Genomic DNA, 15769 nt, shown 5'->3' with positions numbered 1-15769 from the left:
GTATAGAGTTACTGGCAATACCTTTAACAGCAATAAAGTGCAGATCTTGGAATCATAGCTCACTGAAGGTGCCAGCACAAGTAGATAGGGTGGCAAAAAAGGTGTATGGTATGCTTACCTTCATTCCAAGGGGCATTGAATATAAGAGTCAGTCAGGAAATCATGATGCAGCTCTAAAAGACTTTGGTTAGGCCGCATTTGAAGTAATGCCTGCAGTTCTGGTCACCCCATTACAGGAATGATGTGAAGGTTTGCAGAGGGTACAGAGGAGGTCAATAGGCAATAGACAATAGGTGCAGGAGTAGGCCATTCGGCCCTTCGCGCCAGCACCACCATTCAATGTGATCATGGCTGATCATTCTCAATCAGTACCCCGTTCCTGCCTTCTCCCCATACCCCCTGACTCTGCTATCCTTAAGAGCTCTATCTAGCTCTCTCTTGAATGCATTCAGAATTGGCCTCCACCACCTTCTGAGGCAGACAATTCTACAGATTTACCACTCTCTGACTGAAAACGTTTTTCCTCTGATGCCTGGTTCTGGACTCCCCCAACATTGGGAACATGTTTCCTGCCTCCAACATGCCCAACCCCTTAATAATCTTATATATTTCGATAAGATCCCCTCTCATCCTTCTAAATTCCAGTGTATACAAGCCTAGTCGCTCCAGTCTTTCAACATATGACAGTCCCGCCATTCCGGGAATTAACCTAGTAAACCTACGCTGCACGCCCTCAATAGCAAGAATATCCTTCCTCAAATTTGGAGACCAAAACTGCACACAGTACTCCAGGTGCAGTCTCACTAGGGCCCTGTACAACTGCAGAAGGACCTCTTTGCTCCTATACTCAACTCCTCTTGTTATGAAGGCCAACATTCCATTGGCTTTCTTCACTGCCTGCTGTACCTGCATGCTTCCTTTCAGTGACTGATGCACTAGGACACCCAGATCTCGTTGTACGTCCCCTTTTCCTAACTTGATATCATTCAGATAATAATCTGCCTTCCTATTCTTACCACCAAAGTGGATAACCTCACATTTATCCACATTAAACTGCATCTGCCATGCATCCGCCCACTCACACAACCTGTCCAAGTCACCCTGCAACCTCATAGCATCTTCCTCACAGTTCACACTGCCACCTAGCTTTGTATCATCTGCAAATTTGCTAATGGTACTTTTAATCCCTTCATCCAAGTCATTAATGTATATTGTAAATAGCTGCGGTCCCAGCACCGAGCCTTGCGGTACCCCACTAGTCACTGCCTGCCATTCTGAAAGGGACCCATTTATCCCCACTCTTTGCTTTCTGTCTGCCAACCAATTTTCTATTCATGTCAGTACCCTACCCCCAATACCATGTGCTCTGATCTCCTATGTGGGACTTTGTCGAAGGCTTTCTGAAAGTCGAGGTACAACACATCCACCGGCTCTCCCCTGTCAATTTTCCTAGTTACATCCTCAAAAAATTCCAGAAGATTAGTCAAGCATGATTTTCCCTTCGTAAATCCATGCTGACTCGGAACGATCCTGTTACTGCTATCTACCAGAATGCTGCCTGGATTAGAGTGCTTCAGTTACAAGGAGAGGTTGATTAACTTGGATTGTTTTCTCTGGAACATTGGAGGTTGAGAAAAGACTTGATATAACTATATAAAATTATAAGTGGCATAGATAGGGTAGACAGTCAGAACCTTTTTCCCAGGGTGGATATGTGCAATATTAGAGGGCATAGCTAAAAAGTGAGAGGGGTAAAATTTAATGGAGATGTGCTGGGCAAGTTTTTTACACAGAGCAGTGGGGGCCTGGAACACAATTACAGGGGTGGTGGTAGAAGCAGATATGATGTTGCCATTTAAGAGGCTTCTAGATAGGTACATGGAAGAGCAAGGAATGGAGGGATATGGATCATGTACAAGCAGATGAGATCAGTTTAACAGCATAGATAAAAAAGCTGGAGTAACTCAGCGAGACAGGCAGCATCTCTGGAGATAAGGAATGGGTGACTTTTCGGGTTGAAACCCTTCTTCATGTCACTCATTTCTTCTCTCCAGAGACGCTGCCTGTCCCGCTGAGTTACTCCAGCTTTTTGTGTCTATCTTTGGTTTAAACCAGCATCTGCAATTTCTTCCCACATGGTTTAACAGCATCATGTTTGGAGCAAATTGTGGACCAAAGGGTCTGTTCCTGTGCTGTACTATTCTATGTATTATTTATTGTTTTACCGATTCTTTGTTGTCCTCAAGTTTTTCCAGCTAGTTTTGTATTTCATCAAAATGTGGACGATATGCTCGGTCCTTTAATTTAAGAAGTTCATAAAGATTATAAAGAGTTGAAATGCCTGCACCAATCCATGTGGCACGTTGCCAATCTGAGAAGGGATTGTTTATCCCAATCTCTGTTTTCCGTTAGTCAGTGATTAATCTATCTAAGTTGATATATTACCTCCAAACATACCCACAACCTTCTGTAGTCATCTTTTATGTGGCACCTTATCAAATGCCCTTTGGAAATAAAATGCTTTTGAAGTGTAGTCACGGTTAAAATGTAATAAACTTGCCAGCCATTCTGCTTGCAGCAAGCTGCAAGAAACAGCAATATGATTCTGACTTGGCACAATGTGATAGCGTGATATTAATAATCTGCTCTGGTGATGTTGTGTGGGATAAATATCTGCAAGCACTCTAGACTAATTTTTTGAAATTGTGCAATTGAGGTCTCTTAGGCCCTTTGAAACTTATGCATCCAACAAGAAATGCAATGGATTTGTTGAACAGTTGGGTGGTGAAATGGTAAATGGAATTTCATCCAGTGTTGCATTTTGCTACGTCAAATGCCAGAGGAAAGTACATAGTAAATAGCAAAATCCTTAGCAGCTTTGATGTACAAATGGATCATGGGGTGCAAGTCCCTACAGAGCTCCAAAACAGTGGTAACAAGTGGGTATGGTTATAATGAAGGCACATGACATGCTTGCCTTCATTAGTGGGGCACAGAGTATAAAAGTCAGGAAGTCATGTTGCAACTGGATAAGACTTTAGTCAAGTGACATTTGAAGTATTATGTACAGTTCTGGCTGCTATATTTTGGAAGGATACGAAAGCATTGTGGATGGTGTTGAAAAGGCTCATTGGAATGTTACCAGAATTGGAGAGTATCAGCTATAATAGGAAGTTAGAAAAAGTTGGATTGATTTCTCCAGAGCATCAGAAGCCGAGGAAACAAATGACAGAACTATATAGAATTATGAGAGTCATAGACAGGATAGATAGTCTGAGTCATTATGCCAGGGTTGAAAGGCCAAACAATAGAGAGCATTGGTTTAAAGTGGGGAAAGTTTAAAGGATATTTGTAAGGCAGGTTTTTTACACAACGTATAGTATGTGCCTAGAATCCACTGCCATGGGATATAATAGAAACAGATACAATAGCAATATTTAAGTGGGAAATAGAGGAATACAGGCTATGTGCAGGCAGATGAAATTATTAAGATTAGCATCATGGTCAGTGCAGACATGGTGGGCTGAATAGACAATAGACAATAGACAATAGGTGCAGGAGTAGGCCATTCGGCCCTTCGAGCCAGCACCACCATTCAATGTGATCATGGCTGATCATTCTCAATCAGTACCCCGTTCATGCCTTCTCCCCATACCCCCTGACTCCGCTATCCTTAAGAGCTCTATCTAGCTCTCTCTTGAATGCATTCAGAGAATTGGCCCCCACTGCCTTCTGAGGCAGAGAATTCCACAGATTCACAACTCTCTGACTGAAAAGGTTTTTCCTCATCTCCGTTCTAAATGGCCTACCCCTTATTCTTAAACTGTGGCCCCTTGTTCTGGACTCCCCCAACATTGGGAACATGTTTCCTGCCTCTAACGTGTCCAACCCCTTAATAATCTTATACGTTTCGATAAGATCCCCTCTCATCCTTCTAAATTCCAGTGTATACAAGTCTAGTCGCTCCAGTCTTTCAACATATGACAGTCCCGCCATTCTGGGAATTAACCTAGTAAACCTACGCTGCACGCCCTCAATAGCAAGAATATCCTTCCCCAAATTTGGAGACCAAAACTGCACACAGTACTCCAGGTGCGATCTCACTAGGGCCATGTACAACTGCAGAAGGACCTCTTTGCTCCTATACTCAACTCTTCTTGGTATGAAGACCAACATTCCATTTGCTGAAGGGCCTGTGCTGTGCTGTTCCCTTCATTGTTCTATGCTCGAATGATATTTGTAGTTTAAATTCAACTGTATTTGCTACAGGGTAAAGATTTTGATTTACAAAGATAATCTCACAATGTTATATTTTTGACTGGTGGGTATTTCTCCAATGAGGAGAATAAACTAAGAAATGCACAGACATCCTGAACCATAAGATTTGCTCTTCCTTATAAATCTCTACATAATGAGTTTCAAATTCCAGCTGTAATGTGGACAAACAAATGTTATTTAATAGTAATCAATGATTTGCAGAACAGAGAGGTGATTAAGTAACATATGCACTTACCAGTGATTGCAAATGGAAATAACCCCAGGAGCACTTTAAGGAGACAAAAAACCATCATTTTGATTCTGTTCACCAGCAAAAATTGGAAATGATCTTTTCCAGCAAGATTTCCAAATCTTTTCCCAACTTGCTAAACTTAGCAGTAACAAACTTAAATGAAAAAAAATCACTGTTATTAATTTTAGTTTTTGTTCTGTATCCTGTTTGGTTTAATTAACATATGAGTATCCTGATCCCTGGCATTAGAGTTGACCTTTCCATTGACCCTCATTTATTTGTAATGAATTGCCCCTGTGGACTCAGTGAACTCTTATTTTTAAAACCATGTTAGGCCAGGCATTCAATAAACACTGCATGAAGCTGTCTGATTTGTGAAGGAAAAATATAAGTCATAACAAAATATATGAAAGAATGGTGATGTCCATTATTGGAGTCCAAGAAGATCTGTTGGTAATTTGGGAATGCAGGAAGTGAAGTGAAGATAACGATGCAGAAACTAACATTTTAATTCTGAGATTAGAGTCTGGATCAAGCGCTATATTGTTCAAACAAAACATCCTCAGTGCCACCTTTTGAGTTGGGCACTGTAATATGTACTATTTTGTCATTTCCCACACTAATCATACCGTGTCTCCTCTAATTGAGATTGACGATTAGATTCGGATTATATGCAATTTGTGCCATTATCACAGGCCATTAGTAGATAATTATCAAAGGAACATGGTATTACGGAACAATACAAAATAGAATAGAATACTCACATTATGCATTTGTAAACCCCTGGTCACCTTTCATCCTCTTCCCAAGGCTTTTTTCCCTTCAAGTATTTATTTCTCTCTGTAACGTCAACAGTTAGATAGAGCTCTTAAGGATAGCGGAGTCAGGGGGTATGGGAGAAGGCAGGAACGGGGTACTGATTGAGAATGATCAGCCATGATCACATTGAATGGTGGTGCTGGCTCGAAGGGCCGAATGGCCTACTCCTGCACCTATTGTCTATTGTCTTTTGTCTATTGTCTATAAAACCGATGTAGAAGGGTCTCGACCCAAAACATCATCCATTCCTTCTCTCCAGAGATGCTGCCTGTCCCGCTGAGTTACTCCAGCTTTTTTGTGTAAACCAATGCAAAATATTTATTTTGTATCTCAGTTATTCCCTCCTGCCTAAAAAGGAAAATTGTCTTTACCCCTAACTTCCTTTGACAGTCTTTTTGTTATTTATGTTTCTAAAAGATTGGCTTACCTTTTATGCCACCCAATAATTTATTCCCACATACCTCCTACTCATCGCGCCTTGGGCAATCACCTACTAAAAGACAAGGGTGTCTTCATAGTTGAAATTTTTTAATGCAGTTACAGTTTAATTTTCCGTCGTTAGTGTTGCAATATTACTTGCTTCATTAGAATGCTGGGACTTTGTTCACAGTTTTGTGATATCATCTACCCTACAAGGCAGTTGTGACTGGGTTCCATTATGTTCTCAGTACACAGTGGGAAAGATAGATTTACCAATTGTGCTACTATTTGTGAAATAACATTAGCATATTTATTATAAATAGGTTAATCTAATTATCTGCCAGATTTTGTGCTCCTCTCCCCCCAACCTGTCTGAAGAAGGGTTCTGGCCCAAAATGTTACCTCGTTCTCCCGAAATGCTGCCTGACCTGCTGAGTTACTCCAGAACTTTGTGTTGTTTTCTTGTAAACTAGCATCGACAGTTCCCTGTTTCAACATTTGGGCATTTTTGCATCTTTGTTAGTCACGGGTGAAGTACTGGATGACCGGAGGACAGCAAATGATGTCCTTTATTCAAAAAGGTCAGCAGAGAAAGGCAGATTTTGGTAAACCAGTATCTGCAGTTCCTTGTTTCTCTCATCTTCATGTTGCAGGCGATGGAAATGTATTGATGTATTAATATGTTCATTACATCAGCTCCAATTTAATTTCCGAAAGGGTACTGAAAGCACAGCATAGATTTGTTTCCAAGACCATTTCACCATGATAAATGTTGTTTTTTTGCAATTCCTTTTCAAGCATGAAAGCAATTTGTGGGCAATTACATCAAGGTGGTAAGATCACCACATTGGCTTCACACCATCTGCACAAAACCTGCAGCTAATTCAGAGTATCGCTTCTGGTTTATTTCTCTCCTTTGTATTACTAGAAGAGTCAACGTTTTCATCTGCTCCTGACTCGCTTCAAAGTTTAACCTACATATAGATTTAGTGGGTGCCCAACGAATGATACAGAGCTGGTAGTATAACTAAGATCTGCAAACTCTATAGAGCTCAAAGTAGATCCGAGCCTCCAACAGGTATTGGTGGTCAAATGGCACCCTTGGGCACAGCTTCCTTGTATTCCCAATATACCTTTGGTTTGGATTGTATCCTTTCCGTTTCTCTGGGAGCTTACGCAATTAATTATTTTACTGACAGGTTAGTTCATTACTACCCTGTGGTTGAGATTTATTTTCTGTGCACAAGCAACAAAATAAATCATTAAATGCACAAATTTTGTTTTAAAAAGATACAAATGAACATAGACAATTGCACGCCATAAATTGTGTTTCTGGCGCCACTGATGTCATCCTTCTGTACACTGTCTGGAGACTGTCTGTCATCACTTTCAGACATGATTTGCAGTACCTGACATTGCTTGCCAAAAATCCCCAATCACCATATTCTACATATAGGAAGTCATAGTGGGATAGCATGCCTCATAATATGGAAAATAAATGGCAGAGGTTTGCTTGGGTATCGGAGGAGATAAACTTTACCTGACAAATGAGGGACATGTTTAAACATCCATCATTTTTGAAGATGACATTGAATGGAATCAACAGATGCAACTTTACTCCAAAAATCTGTTTCCATTTGTTTGTTTTCCAGGCACTGTACTATATCAAATAGGTCATTTGTGGTTGCATTGTAATGAGGAAAATAATGGTTTGATGTATTTTAAAAGTTTTTCAATTAATGATTGAGAGAACAATGCATCACCTTTTGAATGCTCAATCCATACTGTGCTGCAAGTAAATAAATTCAAAACATGTTCATTTCCATGTTTTTCAGTCGGTAGTCAGGCTGGTTATGTGGTTATATAGTAAATATATACATTACAAAGATTGGTATTAAGATCACCCTTATCAGAAAGCAAACAAATTCGAATTTGTAATCATGTATTGTCTTTCCGCTGACTGGATTAGCACGCAACAAAAGCTGTTCACTGTACCTTGGCACACGTGATAATAAACTAAATTCAAACTTAAACATTTCCAATCTGTTCCAGTGGAGTGCAATTTAGCAAACATATGACAAAACGTTGGACAATGTTTGTTGAATCTCTTGTACATTGGTTGAGGGAAATCTTTTTCGTGGCCTCCCAGTTTCCAGTAAGTTCCAATGGACAAGTTGAAAGTTTAGTTTAATTTAGTTTAGTTTAGAGGTACAATGCAGAAACAGGCCCTTCGGCCCACTGAGTCTGCACCGACCAGCGCATTTTTTTACATTTATATTTACATTTACATTTTTTTACATTTATATCAAGCCAATTAACCTACAAACCTGTACATCTTTGGAGCGTGGGAGGAATCTGAAGATCTCTGAGAAAACCCACGTGGTCACGGGGAGAACGCACAAACTCTGTACAGACAACACCCGTAGTCAGGATCGAACCCGGTTCTCTGGCGTGTAAGCACTGTAAGGCAGCAACTCTACCCCTGTGCCACCGTGCCGCCCTAGTGAAGTGAAGTTGGGCGTTCCTAATGTCCTGCTGACCTCACCTGGTGTTTTACATCAAGGCTCAGATATTGTGGTTACTTTTTAACCCATTTAACATTTATTTCTTGTTAAGGAAAGGTAAACAGACAGACAGACTGACCATACAATGGGATGTTGTTCCTTTTGTACAGTTTTACCAGTTGATGTTTTCAATATGTTTTGATAATGTTTTTCCCACTTTGGTTGTGTATCTATCCTGCAGTCTAGTATGATAGATGGCATAGGAAATGCGAAAGCTTGGATACCTGCATTTGAGTTCATCCCTAATGTAACCGAATTGAGCAAAATTAAAGTATAGCGCGATTACTCAGTTACCAAAATATAACATTCAACACGATGTGCTACAAAGATATCCTTTGTTGTGGGAGTCCAAAGCAAAGATGTGTAACCATGTCATCAGCAGAACTTCCTATAAATACAATGACATAGACAGTTGAGCCCAGATGGTAACTAATCTCTGAACTTTTGTGTTAGTTTTAAAATGTTTTTATTCTGACCGTCAAATGTTACAATGACTTGCTTCAAATATATATTTTGGAAACAAAAACATAGATATAAAGTGGTGTTTGTAATTTTGTGACTTTATGTTTGGTGTATTAAAACTGTCTTTCACTGTTGTCACAATCTCTTTTTAACTATAATTGCAGGCATTGTCTATAAGGAATTGAGGAATTAAATCCAGGACTATCATAATGCTCACAGCTGGTTATGGTTAGTTCAGCATGTGACTACTGACAGACAAACTTACATAATTTTTAAAGCTCCTGACCCCAGCTTGCTAAACTGTGTGCCTCAGAGTCAAATAAAATGTAATACATAATGGATCAATTGGTAAAGTAAATTAAAAAGCTTATCACAAGACACAGCATGAAAGTCCATTGCATTGCAAACCCACACACTACGTCCTGCCTAACAGTTATTTCCATCAACCTGCAATGCATTTCTAAAAATTAATTGTGAAGATTAAATCCACCACCTTGACCTAAATATCAGTAATTCTGAACTACTTGAAACACCCTGGGGGAGAAATTTGTCTTTTATTACGACCACTAAACGCTGATAGTTGTACTCACCCCAGCACCTTCAGGTTTAGGTTTATTACTGTCACGTGGGCCAAGGTACAGTGGAGAGCTTTGTTTTATGTGCTATTCAATCAGATCAGATAATACTATACATAGATACAATCAAGTCAAACTCAAATATAATAGATGGACCAAAGGGGAAGATACAGTGTACAGAATATAGTTCTCAATGTTCTAGCATGTCAGTACCAGAGGCAATGTCCAATGTCTGCAAAGGGGTAGAGGTAAATCAGACAGTATACTAGCTTCTTCTGAGGTAAGAGACAAATCTATAATGGTAACTACAGCCATAGTTCATAGTACACATGTTTAGTCCTAGTAACAAATGAACAATGTTCTCCCTTTCCCTCAGCCTCAAGGATGTGAGAAGTTCTCCGACTTCAATCATCCATCCCAACGGCATATCTTTGCCCATTTGAGGTATATCATTAGATTAAAATACCTTCCCTCCACAACAGCCACCTCCAACTCTCGTCTCCCTCCCCCTCATTCATCATCTCTCAGAAAGGAAAAAAATCCCCTTTCTCTCCATTTCAGCTTGCTCCTCTTCACTCCCCCATCCCTCTCAGTTTCCTTTTCACACCTCTTTCAACCTTGTTCTCCCACTCACTCTACCTTCTCAGCCCACTCTTACCTTCCACCTTCTTCACTCACCCCCTCCCTCTTACTTCCATCCCCATCTGTTCCTTCTCCGCCACCTGTATGTGCTCTCTCCCCTCTCCACACAGAACTCTCCGGTTGCTGGTCGCATGGTGGGGGGGGGGGGGGGGGGGGTGGGGGGGCGTTAGAGAGGGGAAGAGGGCAACCATGAATGGGGCTGTGAAGAAGGGGGTCTAGCCCAGGTAGTGTGGTGTGAGAGGTAAGAGGGGGTGGGTATGAAAGGAGAAGTGCTGATGGGGCAGGGCGAGTGGATGAGTATCTGGGAGGAATTTAGTGAAGGGAGAGGGCTGTGAAGGGGAAAATGAATGAAGGGGGAGGTGCCAAGATGAATAATGAGTGAAGGAGAGGAGGTGAATGAAGTGAAGGGAGCTGAGGGGGAGGCCATGTGAGTGAAGAGGATGCTGAGGATATGCATCTAGGCAACTGAACAGTCCTCTCACCACCGAGAGTGCGATCCTGACCTCCCATCTACCTTATTGGAGACCTTTGAACTATCAATAATCAGACTTTATCGGACTTCGATGTTATTTTTTGCACCAAATGTTGTACCCTTTATCCTGTATCTGTACACTGTGGATGGCCTAATTGTAGTCATGTATAGTCTTTACAGACTGGTTAGCACACAAACAAAAGCTTTTCTTTGGTACCTGTGTCAATAATAAACTGAACTAGAGTCATAGAGTGATACAGTGTGGAAACAGGCCCCTCGGCCCAACTCGCCCACACCGGCCAAAATGAATAAAGTGAAAGCTGAAGGAGAAGAAGAAAGATGGATAAAGATGCAGGAGACTAAGAGAAGCAGTTAGGAGAGGGGGACTGAAGGAGAAATGTGCAAGAGAGGAGGGCGAAGGAAGGGGGTTTGTGCAGTTATGATCATATCTATCCATAGCTGCCTGCAAACATGCATATGTGAGTGTGCATGTGCATACGTGCCTGTGTTCACATGTGCCCAGACAGGATCTGTCTACGTGTGTTTAAGTGTGAATATTTGTAACGATGTGTGTACATGTTCAAGTCCATGCACATGTGCATGTTCACAAACTCGAAACACCCTGGATCTCCTTGCCATTGGACTGAGACATCACTCTGTTCAGCCCATGTTTTAACTGCCCTAGGCAACCAACCCACATTAAAAGAATTCATCCACAGGCAACTTCCACTTCTCAAAATTGTAGTGGGAGCAATTCATCCTAAACTCCGAGGGACTGCCTAATGAAAACAAAACTTCTATTGGCAGTGTTAAAGAAATCTAGTTTCTGCATTCATTCCTACTCATTATGTCTCTCCTTGTTTTATTTGGAATTGTAGATCCCAGTCTCGACCATACACAGGTGCGGTACGGTGGCGCAGCCGTAGAGTTGCTGCCTTACAGTGCTTGCAGCGCCAGAGACCCAGGTTCGATCCCGTCTACGGGTGCTGTCTGTACAGGGTTTTATTGTTCTTCTCGTGACAGTGTGGGTTTTCTACAAGATCTTTGGTTTCCTCCCACACTCCAAAGGCGTACAGGTTTGTAGATTAATTGGCTGGTATAAGCGTAAATTGTAAATTGTCCCTAGTGTTAATGTGTGGGGATCGCTGGTCTCTATAGTTGCGGACTCGGTGGGCCGAAGGGCCTGTTTCCGTGCTGTATCTCTAAACTAAACTAAACTAAACTCTTCCTAGGCTGCCAGAACAAGAAGTCTTTTCCATGCCCTACATGAGTATCCTTCTGACTTTCCCTCCTTTTTAATACTGGGTGAAAGTGATTCCTCTAAATTTGAGCAAAAACAGGATCGTGCCTTGAGGTGGAGAACAGATACACTTGGCTATAATAGAAATAGTCAAGTCACAGTGCGTAGAAGAGTACAGAAGAAAATTGTGTTTTGACTTACGCCAAATTGAGTTTCAGTCTTTTCTCAGTATAAAGTTAAGATTAAAATAATAAGGCTACTCTTGGCATTCAAGGTGCTTTATTACTAGAATATTAGAGCTGGTTTCAGATTCACAGTGGGGAAAACATGAAAGAGGTTCTGTCCCCGGGAGGCAGGATGTTCCTGAAACTGCCAATAATTTGAAGGTTCAAGGAGAGTGCATGTCAACTCAGGTTGCTCCACTGAACATTTGGTCAAAGGATGTCAAATAACCAGGAAGACGCTGTAAGTTGCAAAAACAGACCGAAAATACATTTCTTTAAATATAGAATTTAGGAACAAGTTCCATGTTGCAAACAGTTTTGGAATTTGCGGGATACTTCTAAATCATCCACAAACCGATTTTGACATTCATTTTACTCCTTGTAACCTGGGTTTTTAACCCAAACATGCTTTTGTTCTTTACATTATTTCTAGCAAGTCCCATACATCAACAAAACTACATCAACAAAACTAATACTGTAGATAGACACAACGTGCTGGAGTAAATCAACTGGTCAGGCAGCATTTCTGGAGAAAAAGGATAGGTGACGTTTTGGGTTAGTACTACTAGCAGTCTGAAGAAGGGTCCCGACCCAAAACATCACCTATCCTTTTTCTCCAGAAATGCTGCCTAACCCGCTGAGTTACTCCAGCGCTTTGTGTCTGTCCTGCAGTATTATAGTTAGTTTGTGGATGACATGAAATTAGTGGTGTTGTGGATAATGCAGTTGGCTTAGGCTATAGCAGGCTACAGATCAAATGAAAAGTTGGGCAGAACATTGGCAAATGGAATTTAATCCCAACAAGTGCAATGGGATGCAGTTTGGGAAATCAAATAGGGGTAGGCCATACACAGTATGTAAAAGGGCATTAAAGAATGTTGAGGAACGAAAAGATCTTGGCATCAAAATACATAGTTGGCAGGTAGCTCGGGTGGTGCCAACAATGGCTGTCTCACCAACACTCTGTCTGTCCCTTCCTTCTTTGTTGTTTGTATGTGTTAAATGTATGTTTTTACTGTTCTTTAGTTTGTTTTATGTGGGAGGGCAGTTTGGAGGAAACTTTTTCCAATCCCTTACCTCGACGGAGATGCAATTTTCTGTATCGTATCTCCATCCGCACTGCGGCCTAACATCGAGGAGTTGGCAGCCTTTGCTGGAGACCGATTTCAGGAGCTCCACCGTGGGAGCCTGTGGACTTACCGTCACGGAGCTCATGATCCCTTTGCCAGGGATCGACCTCTGGGCTCCAACCTGCGGATTAACATCGCGGAGTTTGCGGTCTCAGGTTAGAGATTGACTTCGGGAACTCCAATCCGCAGGAGCTTCGACCGCTCCGATCGCGGGAGCTTCGATCACCCTGACGCGGGGGCTTTGATCGCCCCGACGCGGGGGCTTTGACCGCTGGCTGCGGGAGCTTCGATCGCCCCGACTGCGGATGGTTCAACTGCCCCGACCACGGGAGAATAAAGAGGAACAAGATTGGACTTTATTGCCTTCCATCACAATGAGGAATGTGGGGAATCCACTGTGTTGGATGTTTATGTTCATTTTTATGTAATTATGTGTCTTGTTGCTTTTTTTTAGTCTGGCTGTATGGTAATTCGAATTTCACTGTGCCTCAATTTGTACATGTGACAATAAACTGATGAAACTTTGAAACCTATGTTGCAAAACATTGGTGAGATGACAAGGAGAGTATTATGTGCATTTCTGGTTGCCACGCTATAGGAAGGATGTGGTTGCACTGGAGAATGCAGAGGAGATTCAGTAAGATGTTGCCTGGATTGAAAGGCTGCCACACAAGGTGATGAATCAAATGTATTCAATAGGTTTAAGAGTGATATATACAAGCACATAAATAGGCAAGGCTTAGAAGGGTATGGACCTAATGTGGCAAATGGGATGCATGTAAATGTGCAAATTGGGCGGCATTAACATGGTGGACTGAAGGGCCTATTTCTATGTTGTACAACTCTATAGATCTATGCATATCTTCTGCAAGAATAAGATTTACTTGGCATGGTAGTTTGCTGTAACTTTGTCATAAAAGAGGTTCCACCAAACATGATGGGGAACTGCGCTAAGGAAACTACCTGCTCACATATCTGCATTTCAGCCCATTGTCACATTAGCAATGATTATAATGAGGCACGAACAGCAATTGAGGGGGTTAAGAGGGCCCTTTAATATTTTTGCTAGTTTTGAACTGCTGTACTCCAGGTAGTTAGTTAGTACTCTGAAGCAAGTTGCCTGGTCTCCAGTGGTCCCGATAGGCAGTAACAGTGGGGCAGGCAGTAATATGTGTAACTCCATCAATTGCTGTCACAAAATTACAACTAACCTCCTTTATGTACATTAGAATTGTCTTCTTATTTGAAACATGTGTGGACTTTGGCTGCTTGCACAGGCACCTTGCCTCAAATATGTAATTGAGATCCAAGGCTCCATTCAGTCCCAAACTGATTTTTATCCTTGGACCGTACCCTCTGAAAGTGTCCTTTGCAATAGCTTTGGGACCTGTATCAAACTAGTTCCCAATAAATATATGGGAAACTGAAGGTATCACAAAATGCTGGAGTAACTCAGCAAGTCAGGCAGCATCTTGGAGAGAAGGAATGGGTGACGTTTCGGGTCGAGACCCTTCTTCAGACTGATGTCAGGGGGGGGCGGGACAAAGAAAGGATATAGGTGGAGACAGGAAGACAGTGGGAGAACTGGGAAGGGGGCGGGGAAGAGGACAGAGGAACTATCTAAAGTTAGAAAAGTCAAAGTTAGAGAAACTGAAAGTCAAGATCCACAGTTTAAAACGGTTTCAAAAGTCTCCCCTGGTTGGCCTTCTGATTTCGAGGCAATTGAGCCAAAATAGCACTAACATTTGAATTAACAAGACTGATGCACTGGTGACATGATAACTTTAAAAGAACTTGTAGAAAGTATTTTCAAATTTACGCAGAAGAAAATTGAAACATCCCTTTCCTATTCTTTCATCCAATAACAACTTTTCCAAATTATTTGGTATTTCTTTCTGCACAAGGAGATTGTAACAAAGGGAGAAGTAGCAAAAACCTGGTTAGATCACACTGCTAAATATGCCAAACTCCTCACTGAATGCAAAATCCACAGCAATATTACAGTGGCTACATTATCTCGTCTTCTTTTCACTCCCATTCTCAAATGCACTTTATCCCTAACACTCTTAATCAAAAAAACATCTCAGCCTTGAATACCCTCGAGCATCCATACCCTTGGGTTGAAAGTTCAAAAGATTTTCAACAGTCTGAGAAAGAAATTTCTCGCCTCTAACTAAAATGGCTGAGATTTTGTTAACTCCCCATAAATTAGGCTTTCCTATGTGAAAGAAGTCTACCTTGTCATATAGACTGCAGAAAAACATATGCACACATGGCAGTGAAAGTGCCCTATGGCAGTGCCATATCGATCTTACATTTTAAATCTTTTGCTTTTTCTGCATACATGTAGGGAAACTCTCACATATCTACCCATGCACAAACATAAACACAGGCTTATAAATCAGGATGTTTTATGTGTTCTTGACAGAAAGCAACATACTCATGTCCTAAATGTGTAGCTGCCTATATTATAACCACTTGACACAGGAGAACAACAGCATACAAGAGTATAAATCATACATTATTGGGTCCCTTCATTGGGCTAATGTCAATGTGTCAGGAAGAAAACAGTAAGCAGACATCCCTCGGCCTTTCTGTTTCTTTATAAAGGGCAGCCAGTGGTTTCATGGACAATCCAGACTCTTTAACAGTCCCGTCAACCACAGATAACAAATCCATTTGTTACTGGAAATTGATTCCAAATTTATTTG

Source organism: Rhinoraja longicauda, chromosome 11, assembly GCF_053455715.1.
Source record: "Rhinoraja longicauda isolate Sanriku21f chromosome 11, sRhiLon1.1, whole genome shotgun sequence".
Lineage (NCBI taxonomy): Eukaryota > Metazoa > Chordata > Chondrichthyes > Rajiformes > Arhynchobatidae > Rhinoraja > Rhinoraja longicauda.
The sequence above is the reverse complement of the archived record's forward strand: the minus strand, read 5'-3'. Positions refer to the sequence as shown.